General features: G+C 42.2%; 1 protein-coding gene across 2 annotated transcripts in view; it reads right to left on the bottom strand.

The window, feature by feature from the left end:
* Positions 1-12,834, bottom strand: part of MYRIP (myosin VIIA and Rab interacting protein) — a 421,897-nt gene extending 409,063 nt beyond the window's left edge. For both annotated transcript variants that reach the window (XM_027872431.1, XM_027872432.1), the window contains exon 1: positions 12,639-12,834. The gene's annotated coding sequence lies outside the window, so the exon portion shown is untranslated. The remainder of the gene's footprint in view (positions 1-12,638) is intronic.
* Positions 12,835-17,312: the final 4,478 nt, after the last annotated feature.

The raw sequence follows: 17,312 nt of genomic DNA, 5'->3' as shown, positions 1-17,312 counted from the left end.
TCTTCTCTAAAACTGGCTCGATGATACAATGCAAATCTCATGAAGTTTTTGTAGAGGTCAAATTTGAAAATACATGTAAAACATTGAGTAACCATAACTTCACCATGTAAATGCATATTATTATTTCTGTTGTTCAGTGGTTTCAGGTGTGTCCAACTCTTCATGGCCCCATTAGGGGTTTTCTTGGCCAAAAAAAAAATATTGGAGTGGTTTGCCATTTCCTTCTCCAGCTCATTTACAGATGAGGAAACTGAAGCAAACAAGGTTAAGTGACTTGCCCAGGGTCACACAGTTAGTGACTGTTTGAGGCCAGATTTGAACTCAAGAAGATGAGTCTTCCCAACTCCAGGCCCAGCCCAGCACTCTGCCTTGCCACCTAGCTGCTCTGATTGTCACTTTAATTCATTTAAATAAATATATGAAATCTCCTATGATCTTAGCAAAGAAAGCCAGTGACCTGAAAGTCTGTCATGTTATTTACCTGTTTAGAGATATTACCGGGGGGGGGGGGGGGTAGTTGAGTGGATATAAATAAGGAAGCCCTATTGGGAAATATTACCTAATGAGTAATTAGAGTGGTCATGCAGATAGACATAGAAAGCATGCAAAGGCAATGTTGATGAAATTTTGTTAGAAGAATACGTTTGCCAAACAACACTTTGATTAGAACTTAAGCTTTCTGAGAGGTCCTTGAGGTATTTGTTTTTGTACCTCCAGAATCTAGCCTAGTTCCTGACAAAGATTAGATGCTTGATAAATGCTTGTTGGATTAGATTGCATTGAAAATAATTAAACCCTGTAAGTTTGTGATACATACATACATACATGCATATATGTAACTCAAGTGAATCGAACCCTATATTAACCATTGATTTTTTTTCTACGTTATTTCCAAGAGAATGAGGCAAAACACAAGAAAAGATCATCGCCATGTGAGCCTAAAGAGCAATGACTTTGGAGCCAGGGGACCTGAGTTCAAATTCTCCTCACTCTTCTGTTTATGAGTCAAGTGTTCTTATGCAAGATACTTCACATCTCTCTGGCCCTATGCCTCCTCATTTACAAAATTAAGGCATTGGACTAGACAGCTGGTTCTAAGTCTTTTCTAATTCTAATTTTCTAGTTCTAATTCTGGTTCTAAGTCTCTTCTCCTGTGTTCCTACATTCAGAAAGATCACTGAAGCACTGCAGGATTGGGAAGCATCAAAGAAATATTCCACTGAGGCCACTGTTCCAGAGAGTCTGAAGCAGAAGTGTGGCCTCCAGGACAGTGGCCAGCAGGTTAGAAGCAAACAAGTGAGAGGAAAAAGTTTTCTTATTAATTTTCTATTAACCAGAAAATTAAATCAAACTAGAATACTGCCTTCTTTCATGAGCATTCTAATTAATCTGAGTATTTCTGTACATAAAGCGCTTTAGATAAAAGGATCAGGATCTCTTTCTTTCTCTCCCTCCCTCCTCTATATATCTTTATTTCTCTCTCACATACGGAGTCTCTCTCTCACACACACACACACACACACACACACACACACACACACTGTCTAGGCTAAATTCTCTAAATCTATACCAACATGGGCAATGAGAAATAGCAACAAAATGGAATGGAGACTTGATCACACAAGACTTTTTTTTAAGTCCTTTTAGGTGGGAGATGGGGCAAAGGTCTGATGAGGGACCTGAGTAAAGTTCTATATAGATGGAATTATATGCAGCTAAGTGGAGGCACCTGCCTATGCCTTGGGGCCAGGATATTTTTTCCCTTAGGTTTCATTACATTTTTCTGTGAAATTTCTCCAGATTCTCAGCATCTGAAACTGAAAAATGATCATTTAAATCTATAAAAATAATTTTCACACTGAAAAATGAGATAAATCACAGCATATGAAACATTTCACAGAGGAGCCTCTCAAAGTCATTGTCAGTGAACTATTAATACTAATTATTATTCTAAAGGTAAATACATCAAAAATCTGTGGTTTCATAGATATTGAAACTCTTTTCACCAACAGAGATTGAAATCTCTGTAATTTAGTAGATGAATCATAGTGAAGTGCCTGATGTTTATGCTGCATTACCATATATTTTCTTTTAGGGAGGGAGGAAAGCTCCTGATCTGATATTTCATAAAGGTAGTAAACTCCAGGTATAGAAACTTTATCCATTAATAAAAGTTTATAATTCTCTATAACTTAGAGTATTAGAGAGTTTCCGGAGCACTGATCAATCATTAGTTGCCAGAAGTCACACAATACTAGATTTTGTCAAAGGCAGGAATCGAACCCAAATCTCCCTGACTCCAAGGCTAGCCCTCGATCTACCTTGCCACAATATGTCTCTGTACATCAGGATGATGGAATAATAGGATGAGAGGTAGAAGGAAACTTAGAGGCCATCTAGTCCAACCTGCCAATTTTTAGGAAATTGACATCCAGCAAAGTTAAGTGACTTACCTAAGGTCACATAGGTAAAGTGACAAAGGCAATATTTGAACCAAGAATTGATATCAAAACCCATGATTGCTTTCCCACTGAAACATGCTGCCTTCCTGTATATAGCACTATATCATATTATTTTACTATATATAGATAAATTATATACGTGTGTGTATGTGTATATGTATATATATTTATATATGTATGTATATGTGTGTGCATGTGTGTGTGTATAATCTTTTACTATACAATTGCCAGTGTTGGTTACATAATAAGTACCAGAGCTGGGATTTGAAACCAGGTCTCCTGACTCCAAATACAAGTTTCCTTATTCCAAATCTATTACTCTTTCCAATGAATCACGTTAGTGATAATCCCTAATCATAGGCATAAGCCACCTCTGAGCCTCAATTTCTTCAATTATTCAGTGACAATTATCATACTTATTCTACCCATCTTGTGCCACTTCTGTAATAAAATCATTGTGCACACCTTAAAATGCAATATAAATGTGAGCTAGAATCATCATCAAAGGTAGTACAAAGAACACTAGATTTGAGATTTGGGGATAAATCATGCTTCTTACCCTTATTGTTATGACCATGAGCAAGTGAGTTAATCTGTGTAAACCTCAGTCTCCTCATTCTTAATTAGAGATATCCATTCAAATATTTAAATGGATACCCATAGGACCTATTTCACAGGGTTTTATAAAAATTAAAAGATAAAATATGAGAGGAGCGTTTCAGATCTTTACACACTTTATAAATGTCAACTGTTAAAGAAGAGACAATGTTGTAATACTTAACTTGGTTTACATAATTTCTCATTTGATTCTTACAATAATCCTAGAAGGTGAATTCCCCATTTCACAGATGAAGAAACTAAGGTAGAGGAGAATGGGCTGATGTGACCAATAGCACACAAATAGTAAATGGCAAAGATTAGATACCAACTCAGATCGTCTCGTTATAAATTCGGTGTCCTCATTAGATTGTTAACTCCTTGTGGGCAGAGACTATCATTTTGCCTTTTTTTGTATCCCAAGAACTTAGCACAGGGCCTGCATATAGGAGGTGATCAATAAATGCTCATTGACTGATTGCCTGTCCCTTTACATCACAGTTGCCTCCTTTTCATTGATGAAATCTCTTTTTCTGAACAGACTATTGATAAATAATTACCACAAAATCTGCAACAATGAATAGCTCCAGCTTTTGTGTCCTGGAGACATCCTTGTTTCCCATGATTGTACCTGAATTCTTCACCTCATTTGTCTGCTTTGTCAAATTTAATTCTGAGCCCTCTGAGTAAAATGTATGCCTTCCTCTTCCCAGGAGAAGGTCCACCATATTCCTAGAGCCTTGCCATAAATCACCAAATCTTTATGGTTTCCCCACTCTATATGTAGTAGAAATACATCTAATTCCTAATGACCCAAGGTAAAAGGAAGAAATAACCTATACAACTGAAATCCATAGAAAAAATAAAGTTTTCATTTTGGGGTAGAGTGTCAAGCTCTCCACATTTAGGTGTTTTAGGAAAATTTGGGTCAAAAAAATTGGCAAAATTTTAAAGCCAGGCTTATCACTGTGTCCAGTGTATATTCTCCATCTATTCTCCATTTCCCATCCTGTTCCTCTGAATGTGATCTAATGAAATCATCCACAGGATGGGTCGATGACTAAATACTATATTCCAAAGGAATATTTGGCCTAGTGATCATGAAGGCAGCTGAAGAAGGCACTGTAGAGAGCTTAGAGCTTGTTCAAACACCAAAGACCCAAGGTCATCTGCTTCATCCTGGGTCATTGCCAGTTTTCTTGATTTTTATCTTGCCACTGGACTTCTTAATTCTGGAAGAGAGAGTGAAGTTGATGACTTTGTGCAGCTCTGCCTCCTTTATACCTAATTCACAAATTAGTCAAGACATAACCTCACGATATCAGTATTCTCTTTGAAATAAAGGATGAACAATAATTTGCATTATGAAGAGAAGAGCCTGAGCATGGATGAGTGGACAGAGAGCTGGGCCTGGAGTCAGGAAGACTTCAGTTCAAATCCAATCTCAGACACTTACTAGCTATTGACCATGGGCAAGTCACTTCATGGCTGTTTGCCTCAGTTTCCTCATCTGTAAAATGGGGATAATTATAACACCTACCTCGAAGAGTTGTTGTGAAGATCAAATAAGATCAGAATTGAAAAGCTCTTAGCACAGTGCCTGGAACATAGTAAGCACTAAATTACTGTTAACTATTATTATCACTGCTTGGGAATGAAAGGTTTTCTAATGGTAGGATTATAAGCACCAAGATATTGGGCAGAGGAGAGTTGGAGAAAGTCAACTTCTTTGAGCCTCAGTTTCCTCATCTGTAAAATAGGGATAACACTTACTCTGAATATTCCAAAGAGTTGTGATTTGAGACACATCAAACATAATCATGAAATTCACATTTGTATAGCATTTTAAGGTTTGGAAAGTGCTAAATGACTCCCCTTTGTGAATCTCCTACTTGAAATATATCACTGTAATGAAATGGCTCCTTCCTGAACACACCATTGTTTATGCTGTACTCCCTACCTCTCATACTTCTAACCTTGCTTTAATGGCTGCCTCCTGTCCTAGCTGCTCCATGAAACTTTCATTGAGCATCCCAACCTATGGGCATCTCTAATCCCTCTGAATTCCTTTTCTAGCACTTTGTCTGTTGCACTCATTGGGCATTTTTGCAGACTTGTGCAGCTCTGCACAAACTAAGGTCTTTCTTCTTTACTAAGTATAACAGAAAGTGAGATGAAGTCAGAGGATCTGGCTTCAAGAACTGAAATTTCTCAGAACTTTAATTGTATTCATCTGTCAAATGGGAATAATGTGCATTCTCCTGACTCCCATCAAACTTATTTTTATATCTATTGATATTTAACTATCATATGGACATAAATGGGATCTCCCCAATTAGACTGAAACTCCTCAAAGACAGACACGTGATTCTTCTTTACATTTACTTCAGTGCTTTGAAGATAGCAGTGCCTAGAATGCAGTTTCTTCCTTCTACATCTTCTAAACATCTTTCAAGTTTCCAATTCATGGTAATCTCTGCAATGAAGCTTTCCATGATCCTTCCAGGCGGAGCTGAACTGCTTCTCCTTATATGTCTCACTTCAATTTTCTACTAGCCTCTCCTACACACATTGTTTTATATAATATCTATGTGTAGATTGTTCATCCTTCATTCTTGAAGAGGACCAATGACATGAAGAGGGTGATGTTTTGACTTTTGAGTGAATTGGATTTAAGTGAGGCAGAGCTGTACAAAATCATCAGCCTCACTCTCTCCTCCAGAGTCATTGGAGTCCAATGGCAAGACATAACTCAAGATGACTGTCAATGGCCCAGGATGCAGTGAGAGACCTTGGCCTTTTTAAACTAAGGTCTTTCTTCTTTCCTAAGTATAACAGAAAGTGAGATGAAGTCAGAGGATCTGGCTTCAAGAACTGAAACTTCTCAGAACTTTAATTGTATTCATCTGTCAAATGGGAATAATGTGCATTCTCTTGACTTCCATCAAACTAAGATGCCACCTTCTACAAGAAGGCTTTCTGGGTCTCCTTCAATACCAGTGCCTTCTTTCTGAGGTTTTCTACCATTTACACTGTACATATCTTATCTGTATATTGTCTCCTCTCATTAGAATGTAAGCTTTTTGAAGGCAGACCTGTTTTTGCCTTTATTTGGATCCTCAGCAATTATCACAGTATCTGGAACATAAGAATCAGTTAATAAATGCTCATTTGTTCACTGACTGATCTGTACCACCTCTCATCCAAGGCTATTTTGAGGATCAAATACCAACATAAGTGAAACCGTCTGCAAACCTTACAATGTCTTATAAATTTCTAGTATCATTACTATTGCAAGTTCCCTGAAGGCAAGGTTCACATCATTCTTTTTAAGATCTTGATCCCTCTCTTGATTCCCCCCTCCAATTTACCCTGTATATATATTGTTTTTACATAATTGCTTGCATATCTTTCCTCCATTAGACTGTGAGTTTCTTGAGGGCAGAGACTGTCTTTTACTTTTCTTTCTATCCCCAGCATTTAGCACAGCCTGGCACATAATGGGTGCTTAGTAAATGTTTATTGACTTAGCATACTGGTATGATTGAAAATATACTCAAAGTTTAGGACATAGCCCTTTTCCTCAAAGAATGTAAAATGGTGAAGAGGAAGGAAAAATGTGGAAAAAATCTATATTACTCCGTATTGGTATCAATTTCATATATATATGTATATATGTATATATATATGATATATGAACATCATTACATTTTGCAGATGACTCAAAGATGTCAAGATCATTCCTTGCCCATAGTAGGGTTTTGGTAGATGTTGAACCAAAGACATATCAAATGAATGAAAAAAAAATTGTTTAAGTATAACTCTCAGCTAGGCTTAAAAATCTAAGTTCAAAAAAAATATAAGTTCAATAAAAGGAAGGAATAAGACTGTGGAACACACTCTAATGGGATTTTTCTGTGTCTTTTCTTTCCTTTACCTGGTATTACATTTCTTTCAGAGCACAGGAATATTTAGTGCTGGTATGCAGAGGAATTATACTATGCCCTTGGGAATGATCCTGTTACACTCTCCATTGGCAGCAAAAGTGAAGGCTCAGGTCTGTTTCCCTTCTTGAGCCACAAGGAGGACACCCAAATATTCAGTTCTAATTCTGCACTGCCCAAACTTGTCCTCTTTCCAGTTCTCCCTGACTACCCTACCTCTGGCATGATCTAGGGGCAGCTACATAGTGAAGCAGATAGAGAGTTCATCCTAAAGTCAGGAAGAATGGAGTTCAAATCCAGCCTCAGATACTTCCTAGTTGGGTAACCCTAGGGGCAAGTCACTGAACCGCTATCTGCCTCAGTTTCCTTAATTGTAAAATGAGGATAAGAATAGCACTTACCTCCCAGGGTTGTTATAAGGCTCAAATGAGATTATGTTTGTAAAGAGCTTAACACAGTGCTTGGCATATAGCAGGTGCTTAATAAATGCTTATTCCTTTTCTCTCACCAACCCTCCAAGAGAGTGGTACCTTCAGATAACTCAAAAGGAGACTGAATCTAGCCTGTAACTGTTGGTCTCTTTCTTCTCCCAAAGCTATGCTTATTTCTTGCTTAAAACAGAAGCCACGGTTATAACTTCTTCCAATAAATTGGGCCAGTATTTACTGAAATCCTACTACATGACACTGGTATCCTTGCTGTTCCTAAAACAAGATACTCTATCTAGTGACTCCAGGCATGATTATTTTCCCCAAGCCTGGAATGGTCTCCCTTCTCATCTCTGCCTCCTGGCTTCCTTCAAGTTCCAACTCAAATCCCACCTTCTGCAGGCAGTCTTTCCAATGTAACTTAATGCTAGTGCCTTCCCTCTCTTGATTCCCCCCTCCAATTTACCCTGTATATATATTGTTTTTACATAATTGCTTGCATATCTTTCCTCCATTAGACTGTGAGTTTCTTGAGGGCAGAGACTGTCTTTTACTTTTCTTTCTATCCCCAGCATTTAGCACAGCCTGGCACATAATGGGTGCTTAGTAAATGTTTATTGACTTAGCATACTGGTATGATTGAAAATATACTCAAAGTTTAGGACATAGCCCTTTTCCTCAAAGAATGTAAAATGGTGAAGAGGAAGGAAAAATGGGGAAAAAATCTATATTACTCTGTAATGGTATCAATTTCATATATATATGTATATATGTATATATATATATATATGATATATGAACATCATCACATTTTGCAGATGACTCAAAGATGTCAAGAATGGCTAATGGATAATCTCTGATGGTAAGAATCCAGAAAATTCTCTCTATAGTCCAGACTAGAGCATTTGTGCTGAATCCATTTGGATGAAATTCAATAGAGATAAATTTAAAATCTTACGCTTAGGTTCAAAAAAATCAGCTTTAGAGGTGTGCCATTGGGGAAGCATAGTCATCTGAAGCATAGTTATCTGAAGAAAATTGGGGAGTTGGGTAGAGCACAAGCTTAGAATGAGTCAATGATGCGGTGACTATAAAAATCAACCTAGGCCACATTATAATCGGCATGGCTGTTAGGAACAAGGAGGTAATAAATAGTCCCACCATATCTACCCCTGTCGGACCTCACATGATTAGTTCCAGATGACAAAGTATAAGAAGGAAATTGAGAAACACTAAGGAGTGTTCAGAATACCAGGCATGGATGATGAAGAGCCTTGAGTTCATGCTACATGAAGATAGATTAAAGGAACTGGAAAATTCTTGACCTGTAGAAGAGGAGATGCACGGAGGATACAATAGCCATCTTTAAATACTCAAAGGAACATCATGTGGAAGAGGTGTTCAATTGATTCTGTCCAGAACTGGAAAGCAGAACCAGGAGCAATGTTTGGAGAAGTTCCATTAGTCTGGCCAAAGGTGACCCAATTGATGGCCATGGTAGCTGCTGAAGACTCTCTACCGAGGAGGTCATGGAAGTCTTATACTCTGCTTATGAGGAAGGAGTGTATCCATGGAGGAAATCCCAGATCACAAAGTCCTAAAATATCTAAGGACCAAAATAAGTGGTTCTGACTGTCAGTGCTATTTGAGGAGTAAAGAAACCAAAGTAGATGGGTCCCTTTAGCCCTCATTGGAGCTGGATGCCAGGTTGTTTAGAACTTATGTTTTTATGTATGTTTTACAGTTTGCAAAGTATTTTGCATATATGCTGTCATTTGTTTCATAATGCACACACACGCAGTAATCCCCCTGAAGGCAGGAACTATTTTTGTGGGATTTGCCTTTCTTTATATCCCCAGCATTTATCACATAGCCTTGTACATTATAAACACTTAATAAATGCTTGTTGATTGACTGGTTGATAACTCTAAGAGAAGTCTCCAAGTCCTGTCACAGTCCCATTTGTCATTCAATTGTTGACCTTTTCTCTGGTTGTATCAAGCACACTCTGAGGCTGTCCTTTGAATAGGAATCTGGATGCACGTGTGTTTTTATTTATTGTTTTTTGAGTTACATTTACTCATGGAAAATTTTATATGCCCATTTAGAAATACAAGTTTTCTTTTCTTACCTTTTGAGAAATAGGCAGAGTATTTGTGGAAACACCATAAGCATTAATATCTGACTTCTGGGTGGATCTTCTTTGTCATAGTCCCCCTTTCCAAAAGTGGAGTGATAGTAGGGCTCTTAATCCAGTATAATCCTGGCTTCTTTTTATCCCTCACACATAAGCATTGGCTTTTCTTGGAATTAGGCTAGGGGCCAGGGCTAGAACTTGATAGATCTCTCCTCCCAAACATGGAATGCCCTCTCTCCTCTCTGCCTAGCCAGTTCTTCAAGGCTGAGCTTGGAAGTCTGAAGCTTTCCCTGGGCACTCTAGTGTCCACTGATCTTTCTTCTATGGGATTCCTGAAGCAGAGGATATTTTAATAACAGAATTGGGAAGGGGCAGTTCACCAGATGCCAGAAGAAGTGATGGGAAAATCAGCTAGACTAGAACATGCAATAGCAGTAGCAAGAATGAATGCTGGTCTAGGATTCACGTCCTTGGAGCTGTTGGACAGCTCCACAGCAGATTCTTCACCACCCTTCGTGGTAGCTGGATTGGAATGGCTCTTGCTTTGCACATGGAGAAATAGATGCATTGAATGATCAAGTCCCTACAGTGCTTACTTGTAGGGCCAAAATGAGAGAGACTCACACTTTAATAACTGCACAAAGGAGAACATCCTTACCTCTCAAGGAAATTTGCTCCCTTAGATATCAAGGATTGTTTCATTCTCTGACTCTACAGTGCCTGGCACATGGTGAATGAATGCAAAATACTTGTTGATTAGTTAAGAATATATGTGAAGTAAGAGGTAGTGTGGAATAATGCAGAAGATTTGAGAAAGAAAATTTTTAAATGGCTGGTTCTTACTTGTAAGAGAATACATAACACCTTATTCCTCAAAAGCTTTCTTGAGTAAAAATTGTTTCTTTCTTTGTAATTGTATCTTCAGTGACTAGAATGTAATAGGTGCTTAATAAATGCTTACTGTTTAATTAGAATATTTGAGACCCATGCCATAGAAGCCCCATCCTACAAAGGTGGAAAAGAATTAAACAGAATAACACTGGCATAGCTATAGAGATAGATCAGAAAAAAAGGATGAAAGGAAATAAAATACTTCAGATTCTTCTCAGAGGCTGCCTGTCTAATGATGAGCATTCTAAGATATTGTGATTTGGGGGCAGGGTGGAGGGGGAACTACCTCATCTTCTCCTTCTGTATCTGTTAGTGTGATTTTAAACTGCAATCTCTAATCCAGCCCAAGATACTTTCCAAAATTAGTAAATTTCCAAATTAAGGGGAAGAACTGGGATTTGGAAAGGAAGGTCAGAGAGGATAAAGGAAGGAAGAGACACAAGCAAAGCCGAACTCCAGGAACAAGTCACAGCTCACGGCCATGCACAGAAGCACTAAAGTAGGCTGAGGCTCTCTAGAGCAAAGTGATTTTTTAAAAGCTCATCATCAATACTAGATTGAAGATCGGGTTTCCACCTCACCAAGGAACCTGCAGCAATTCTCAAAATAAATTCTAATCACACGGGAGTTTGAGTGCATTTTTTTTTAAACTTAGTATGCAGGCAAACAATTTGGCTTCAGAGAAATGTGTACCTATGTGTTTAAGCTTATACAAATACAAACCAGGCACTGTGCTTCTGGCAGAAAGGACTCAGTTCCAAACACATTCACACACTTTCAGAAGTTAATCCAAAGTCAGGGCTTTATTTAAAAGAAGGGAGGTGGAGCTTTCTTAAAACACCAGCACTAAGAAAGTCACCATCACAGAAATCCAAACAGCTGGCGGCTAATCGCTTTGAACAAACAGGGCTACTGTTTTATGAGTCTGGAAATAAAAGGTCTAAGGGTTGGAAGAGAGGGGAAAGGGGGCTGGGGATGCTAAGAGGAAGAGAATAGAACCACGAACCAAGAATTGACAGGGGAATACAGGAAAACAGCATTGATGATATGGACATCCGCAGGGCACTCAAAGGTTTCTTTCACACACAAACACACACCCCTGGGGCTACTCCTCCCCAGCAGTCCATTTCGGGTCTACCCCTGCAATGAAATGCTAACCTAGCACTTGGCAAAAACGAGAGATTTTTCCTTAAGTGGGAGAAGGAGACAGTGGATAATCCTTAAACTAAATCAAAGTCAGTGAAACACCCTATGTACCGAAAGCCCAAGCAGAAGACAATGATGATAATAACAAAAACAATAATAATAATAATAATCCGAAGAAAACAGGTTGTGAGAAGACAGTTTGGTTGTTTACGTTTTGTCTCTGCTCTTTGATATGAAAATGGTGTACGTTTAAATCCACGATATTTCAGGTGCTTCCTCCTTAGTTCTCTCGCAGGGGCAAAGGTAGAAGATCGGGGTGGGAGGGGTGAGGGGCGCCTCCTACCTATCGGAGTTTCAACTCTTTGGGCAGCACATTAGCATGACGGAGGGGAGAGGGGAGGAGGTGGAAGTGAAACCCTGGGACTCATCCTCCCAGAGTAAGACCCCACCCGCAACACAATTTAAAAGCCCTGAAGTTAAGCCTTTAGAACTGGAGAGACACTTGCAGGAACAGAGCCGCTAGCCAGGAAGAGGAAGACTGCGGCTCCGGGAAAGGAAGTGACAGTCCCCTGTCCCGCAACTGCACCCGGGAGACCCCCGGACACCCGCAGCCTCGGCGTAGCTCGCGTCCCTCGAAAGCCGCAGCGGCGTGATGGAGGCAAGAGCCAGCCGGGCATAGCAGCAGCCTTGCTCCCCCTCGGCCAGGGCCCTTCCTTCCCTCCCCCCGCCCCACCAGAGTAAACCTTCTCTGCAGGGCAATCCCCCGTCCCCCGGCCCCCCGAGCACGCACTCCCCCTAAGTTAGCCTCCCTCCTCGCTTTAAAGAGTCGCTTCTCTTCCACGACCCTAAGTGAAGCCTGGACCACCAGTCACCCCATATCCCCACAGTAGGTGCACCCTTCGCCTAAGCGTCGGCGGCCTCAGCACGGACCCTAGTAGCACCGAGCCTCGAGGCCTCCGAGAGGTGAGAGGAGAGGAGGGGGACTAGGGTCCTGGAGAAAGGCCCCGAGGGTGCGGGGGTCGCCTCTACTCACCCCGAGAAGCGAAGAGAGATGCACCAAAATGGAAGCCGGGCAGCAACTTGGTTCATCGATCCCTGGTCCCTCGGGCTTCCCTGGCACTGGCACAGACACGGACGCCGGGCAGGGGTCAACAAGTCCTTCCTTCTCGTTGGCGCCGAGCGGCTGCACGTCCAGAGCTGGGGACACAGCTGTGGGCCAAGAGCGCACCGTACCCACCCTGCAGCCCTTGGGTCCCCTCGGGGCCGCCGCGCTGGCTCCTTCCTCCCGGGTGCCTGCCTTCCCTGTCCCCGACTCCTCCGGTGGGCACCGCAGCGAGGACGGGTAGGGGGGGAACGAGCAAAAGGGGACCGAGGCAGCTCCCGGTGCCCCGGGGTTCGGAGGCGCAGTAACGCCCGCGGGGGCTGCCCGGGCTCCAGGGAATGCGGAGATGAAAGGAAAGGAAAGGAAAGGAAAGGAAGGCGAAGAGGAGGAGCGGCGCGATGGGAAGTGCCCGCAGAGGAGGCGAGGGCTGGGCACAGCCTTCCCCGCACTGCCCCAGGGCGCGGGCGCCTTCTGGGCTGGGTAGTGCCCGGAGCCGGCTAGGTCAGCGTGGGACTTCGTTGGCGCTGCCGCCCGCGGCGGTGCTGGAGCTGGTGCGGCCGCAGCAGCTGCTTTAGACGCTCGAGGAAAGGATGGCAACTACGAGGAAGAAGGAGGCTGGCAGGCTGGCTGGCTGGCTGGCTGCTACGGCTGCTACTGCTGCCGCTGCCGCTGCTGTAGCTCACGCTCCCCACAGCTGAGCCTGGCCGCCCCTGCTGCTGCTGCTGCTGCTGCTGCTGACACCTGGCCGACACCCGCCGGCCAATCAGAGGAGCCCGGGGCGGGGGCGGGGAAGGAGGCGGGGGAAGGCTCGCTGGGCGGGCGGCAGGGCGCGCGCGCGCACGCTTGCATTCTGACACAGACACCCGCACCTAGCGCGGGCCCTGCCGCTAGACGCAAGCAGATGGACGATCCACTAACCCCCTTCTCCCTCACCGCACCACCCCTGACCCACCCTCGGTTCCCTCTGCCCCTCTCCTCCCTGTCGGGGATCAGTGCACCTGCGATGCGCTAGTTTGCATGGGTCCTCCTAGCTCCAGTTGGCCTGGGGAGACCGGGGGAGGGGAGGATGCGGGACGCCTCCTCTGCTGCTGCTGCTGCTGGGGCCTGGGGGCTGGGAGTGGGCATGGAAGCCGGGATGAGGTAGAGCGGGAAAGGGCTGAGAGATAGAGAAGGGTTAAGGAAGAGATATGATACATTCCTGATACTCAGGGAAAAGGGGGAGCACCGCTAAGCCGTCTGGCTTCACGGCCTGGCAAAGCCCCCCACTTCCCGGGACCACTGCAGTAGAGGGCTGAAGCGTGTGGCCAAGGAGTGCAGTCAAGTGGTTAGGATTGCAGACGAGGCTCTGCAAGACCTGGGTTTCCATCCCTGATGCACCAGCGCCTGGCTCCCCGACCTTGGACAAATCATTTCATTTGACGAACATTCCACACTCCTTTCCCCATACACACACTCATCCACGCAGTTTCGTGTAGAGTGGGGGTGCCCAGTTCTCCAGCGGGGGACCTGCCAGATGAAAGCGTTGGGCGAATATGTGGTTACCAAATATCCCTGGGAACCTTCCCTGAAAGGTTTCTCTGTAGTTAATTGAAGGGTTGAAGGAAGGTCCTCAGGGTCTCACAAACTAAATCAGTCTTAACATTCAAGCTCACTTTCAACAGAGCTGAAGTTAAGTGTAGCAGAGGCAATAGGAAGAACCCACTGCTTTCAACAGTCCTGTTCTTTTAAGTGTCCCTTTACTGGCTAGATAGAGCTCAAAAATGAAAAGCAAAAACTCGGGAAAACACCGTAACTCTATTCATTTCTACCAAATTAGTTATGCATTCAGCAAGCAAAACTATGCTGGGAGAGCACCTACTTACTTATGTGGAACAGTCAGTTTTCATTAAAATTATTTTAAGTAGCTACCTCCCCTCAAACAATGCCATCTCCACCTGAGATGTGACAACATATTTTAGGGAATTGTTTCTCCAGTTATGATTGTATTCGCCAAGTAAAAAGTCCAGGTAAAAAAATACTTATGTATTAGTACTTTTTTTTTCAAAGAAGTAGATTTAGGAGGTGGTCTCTAGGTAATTATTTTCAAGATTCTGAGTATTTGACTTCCTTATTTTTGTAGATACAAATTTGAAATGTTCACTAAGAGAAGAGTCCTAGGACTAGAGATTCTGACAGCTAGAAAGGACTTTAGAGTCTCACAAAGTAGGTGAGGTACTCTTTGAGAGTGAGGTTCAGCACTTTGGAAATATACTTGGTTCTTCTGGAAGCTCTGATAACTCCGTCAGGCCAGTGCAATGATGATATTCCCAGCATGCAGATTTATGCCCTGAAAGCAGTTGGCTTGATATTGCTTGTTAGTATGTAGAACTACACATATCCAAATATCAAAGGAGAAAGAGAGAGAAAGAGAGACACACAGAGAGAGACAGACAGAGACAGAGAGACAGAAACAGAGAGACAGAAAGAGAGAGAGAGAATATACTGCTGATCACTCTGTTCAAATGTATTGTAAGATCTTATGTCTAACAGAACAGATATTTTGAGAGGGAGGAAAATACTGGCAAGCATATACTTTGAAAGGGAATACACTTATGCCAAGAAATGTAGCCAACAGACTTGGTATAGTATCTAAATCCAACCAATGAAACATTTCATCAAAACACTTGTTTCAGATCACCATGTTTTACCCTAGTAAGGGACCAATAGTCAAAACATTTGTTGAGTATATACTATGGGCATTGTTGGGGGTTAAAAAACAAATGGGAGATGGAGTCTTTAGTGGTGAGGGGCTTGCAATTCAATTAACATGCACACATGGAATTACAACTACAAGGAAACATATTACTTTGGTAAAAAACCAATTACAAGGAAATATTACATTGGTACTTTACTGGATCAAGCACTTACTACCAATCCAGGGTCCCTCCACCAGTGTATTTATTAACCCTATCCACATCTCTTCTAATGCTAACTTTGTCAATGTCTTTCCAAATAGCTCCTATGGAAGGTCCAAATAATGCCCTGAGAGCGGGGAGGCTTTCTCTGGTTGTTGTAAATATTTCACAACCATTACTCCAGTTCTGAGATTTTCCCCCCACCCTCACTACATGTCAATCAAGCATGCTTTAAATGTTTGCTATGTGGCAGACACTGTGGTAAGGGTTGGATGCAGGAAGACCTGAATTCAAATCATGACTCGAACATTGCCTAGCTGTGTGACCAAACAAGTCATTTAACTTCTCTGTGCCTCAGTTTGTTCATCTGTAAAATGGCAATAATGATAGCAACTACATCACTAGGTTGTTGTAGGGATCAAATAAGTTAAATATAAAAAATGTAATGTAAGATAGTTTGCAAACATTAAAATACTATATAAATGATAGTCATTTCATCATCATACTACATGTTCCTGATGCCTACTTTCCTATAGAAGTCATTACCAATGACATACTGCACACTACTTATACCCACCATTCAATTTTCTATTGCCCTTTGGGCTATTTGTAGTTCTGATATTTCTTAGATCCTGGTGTTCCATGATTCACAGCCACATAGCATCACCAGGAGATGATAATGTTAAAAAGGATAGATATTTGAAGCAATGAGCACTTTAGGATCAATGAAAGTGCTACATAGTATCTATGTATCAGACATAAAATTCGATTCTGATCTGCTATTCAGATCTGGGCTCAGCTCATTGTACATCTGCAGCACCTACTCAAGATTCTCTCCCTTTTCCTTTCTTCTCCCCTCTTCCTCTCATGTAGCACACCCTCTGAGCTCATTTCCCCCATCCACACACTGGCAGATTGGGGTCCACAGAGGGGGTGCTTCTATAACTCTTAGAATTCTAATGGCAACCTTATGAGTGGCTCTCCTCCTAACACTGTAGCTTATGAGCCCCTACTCATGTGCTTCTCCCTAACAAGCAGCCAATAGACTCAATTGATTATCAGAAAAGACACTTACTCAAAAGGCACAGCAATAACAGTATTCATAAAACATTTTCTTTTAAAACATGGGACAAACCATCCCACAAAACTGACTCCTTATACCCAGGAGTCAATGGAGAGAAGAGAGCACACAAACTGTACAATGGTAGTGAAGCTTATGTGTAGGAAACATACATGGCCAAAGCAACTTATATCTCTGGCACCTCTGGAGCAGCAGAGCCTCATTATCTTTTCTTTCTCTGAAAAAGAAAATAAATCTTACTGTGGGAGTGAAGAACCAGTGTTAGTGATGGATGACTCACTCTACTACTAAGCTAAGCTGGGCTCTTCACCAAACACAGCATCTCTGCTGGATAGGTGGCACAGCTGGGCTTGCACATTACAGGGCACAATGACTCAGCTGGGTCATTTCACTGCTAAGCTAGGTCAAGTAGGTGGCTCAGCTGCAAGTTGCTGCACTGGCCAGGTTATTCAATTACTGGACCCAATTGCTGCTAGACTGAACCACTGTTCAGTCTTTCTGCCACTGGACAGCTACTCCTGGATTGGGTTGGCCAGGTTGCTCTACTGTGGGGCTGTCACAGAGATAAACATCTTTGTTAGATTGATCATCTAGACTCCTTGGGTTCATTTCACATGGTAGACAGCTATG

This window comes from Vombatus ursinus, unplaced genomic scaffold (genome assembly GCF_900497805.2).
Source record: "Vombatus ursinus unplaced genomic scaffold, bare-nosed wombat genome assembly UNPS02014799.1, whole genome shotgun sequence".
Taxonomy (NCBI): domain Eukaryota; kingdom Metazoa; phylum Chordata; class Mammalia; order Diprotodontia; family Vombatidae; genus Vombatus; species Vombatus ursinus.
Note: the sequence above shows the minus strand (reverse complement) of the source record. Positions and strands in the feature narration are given on the sequence as shown.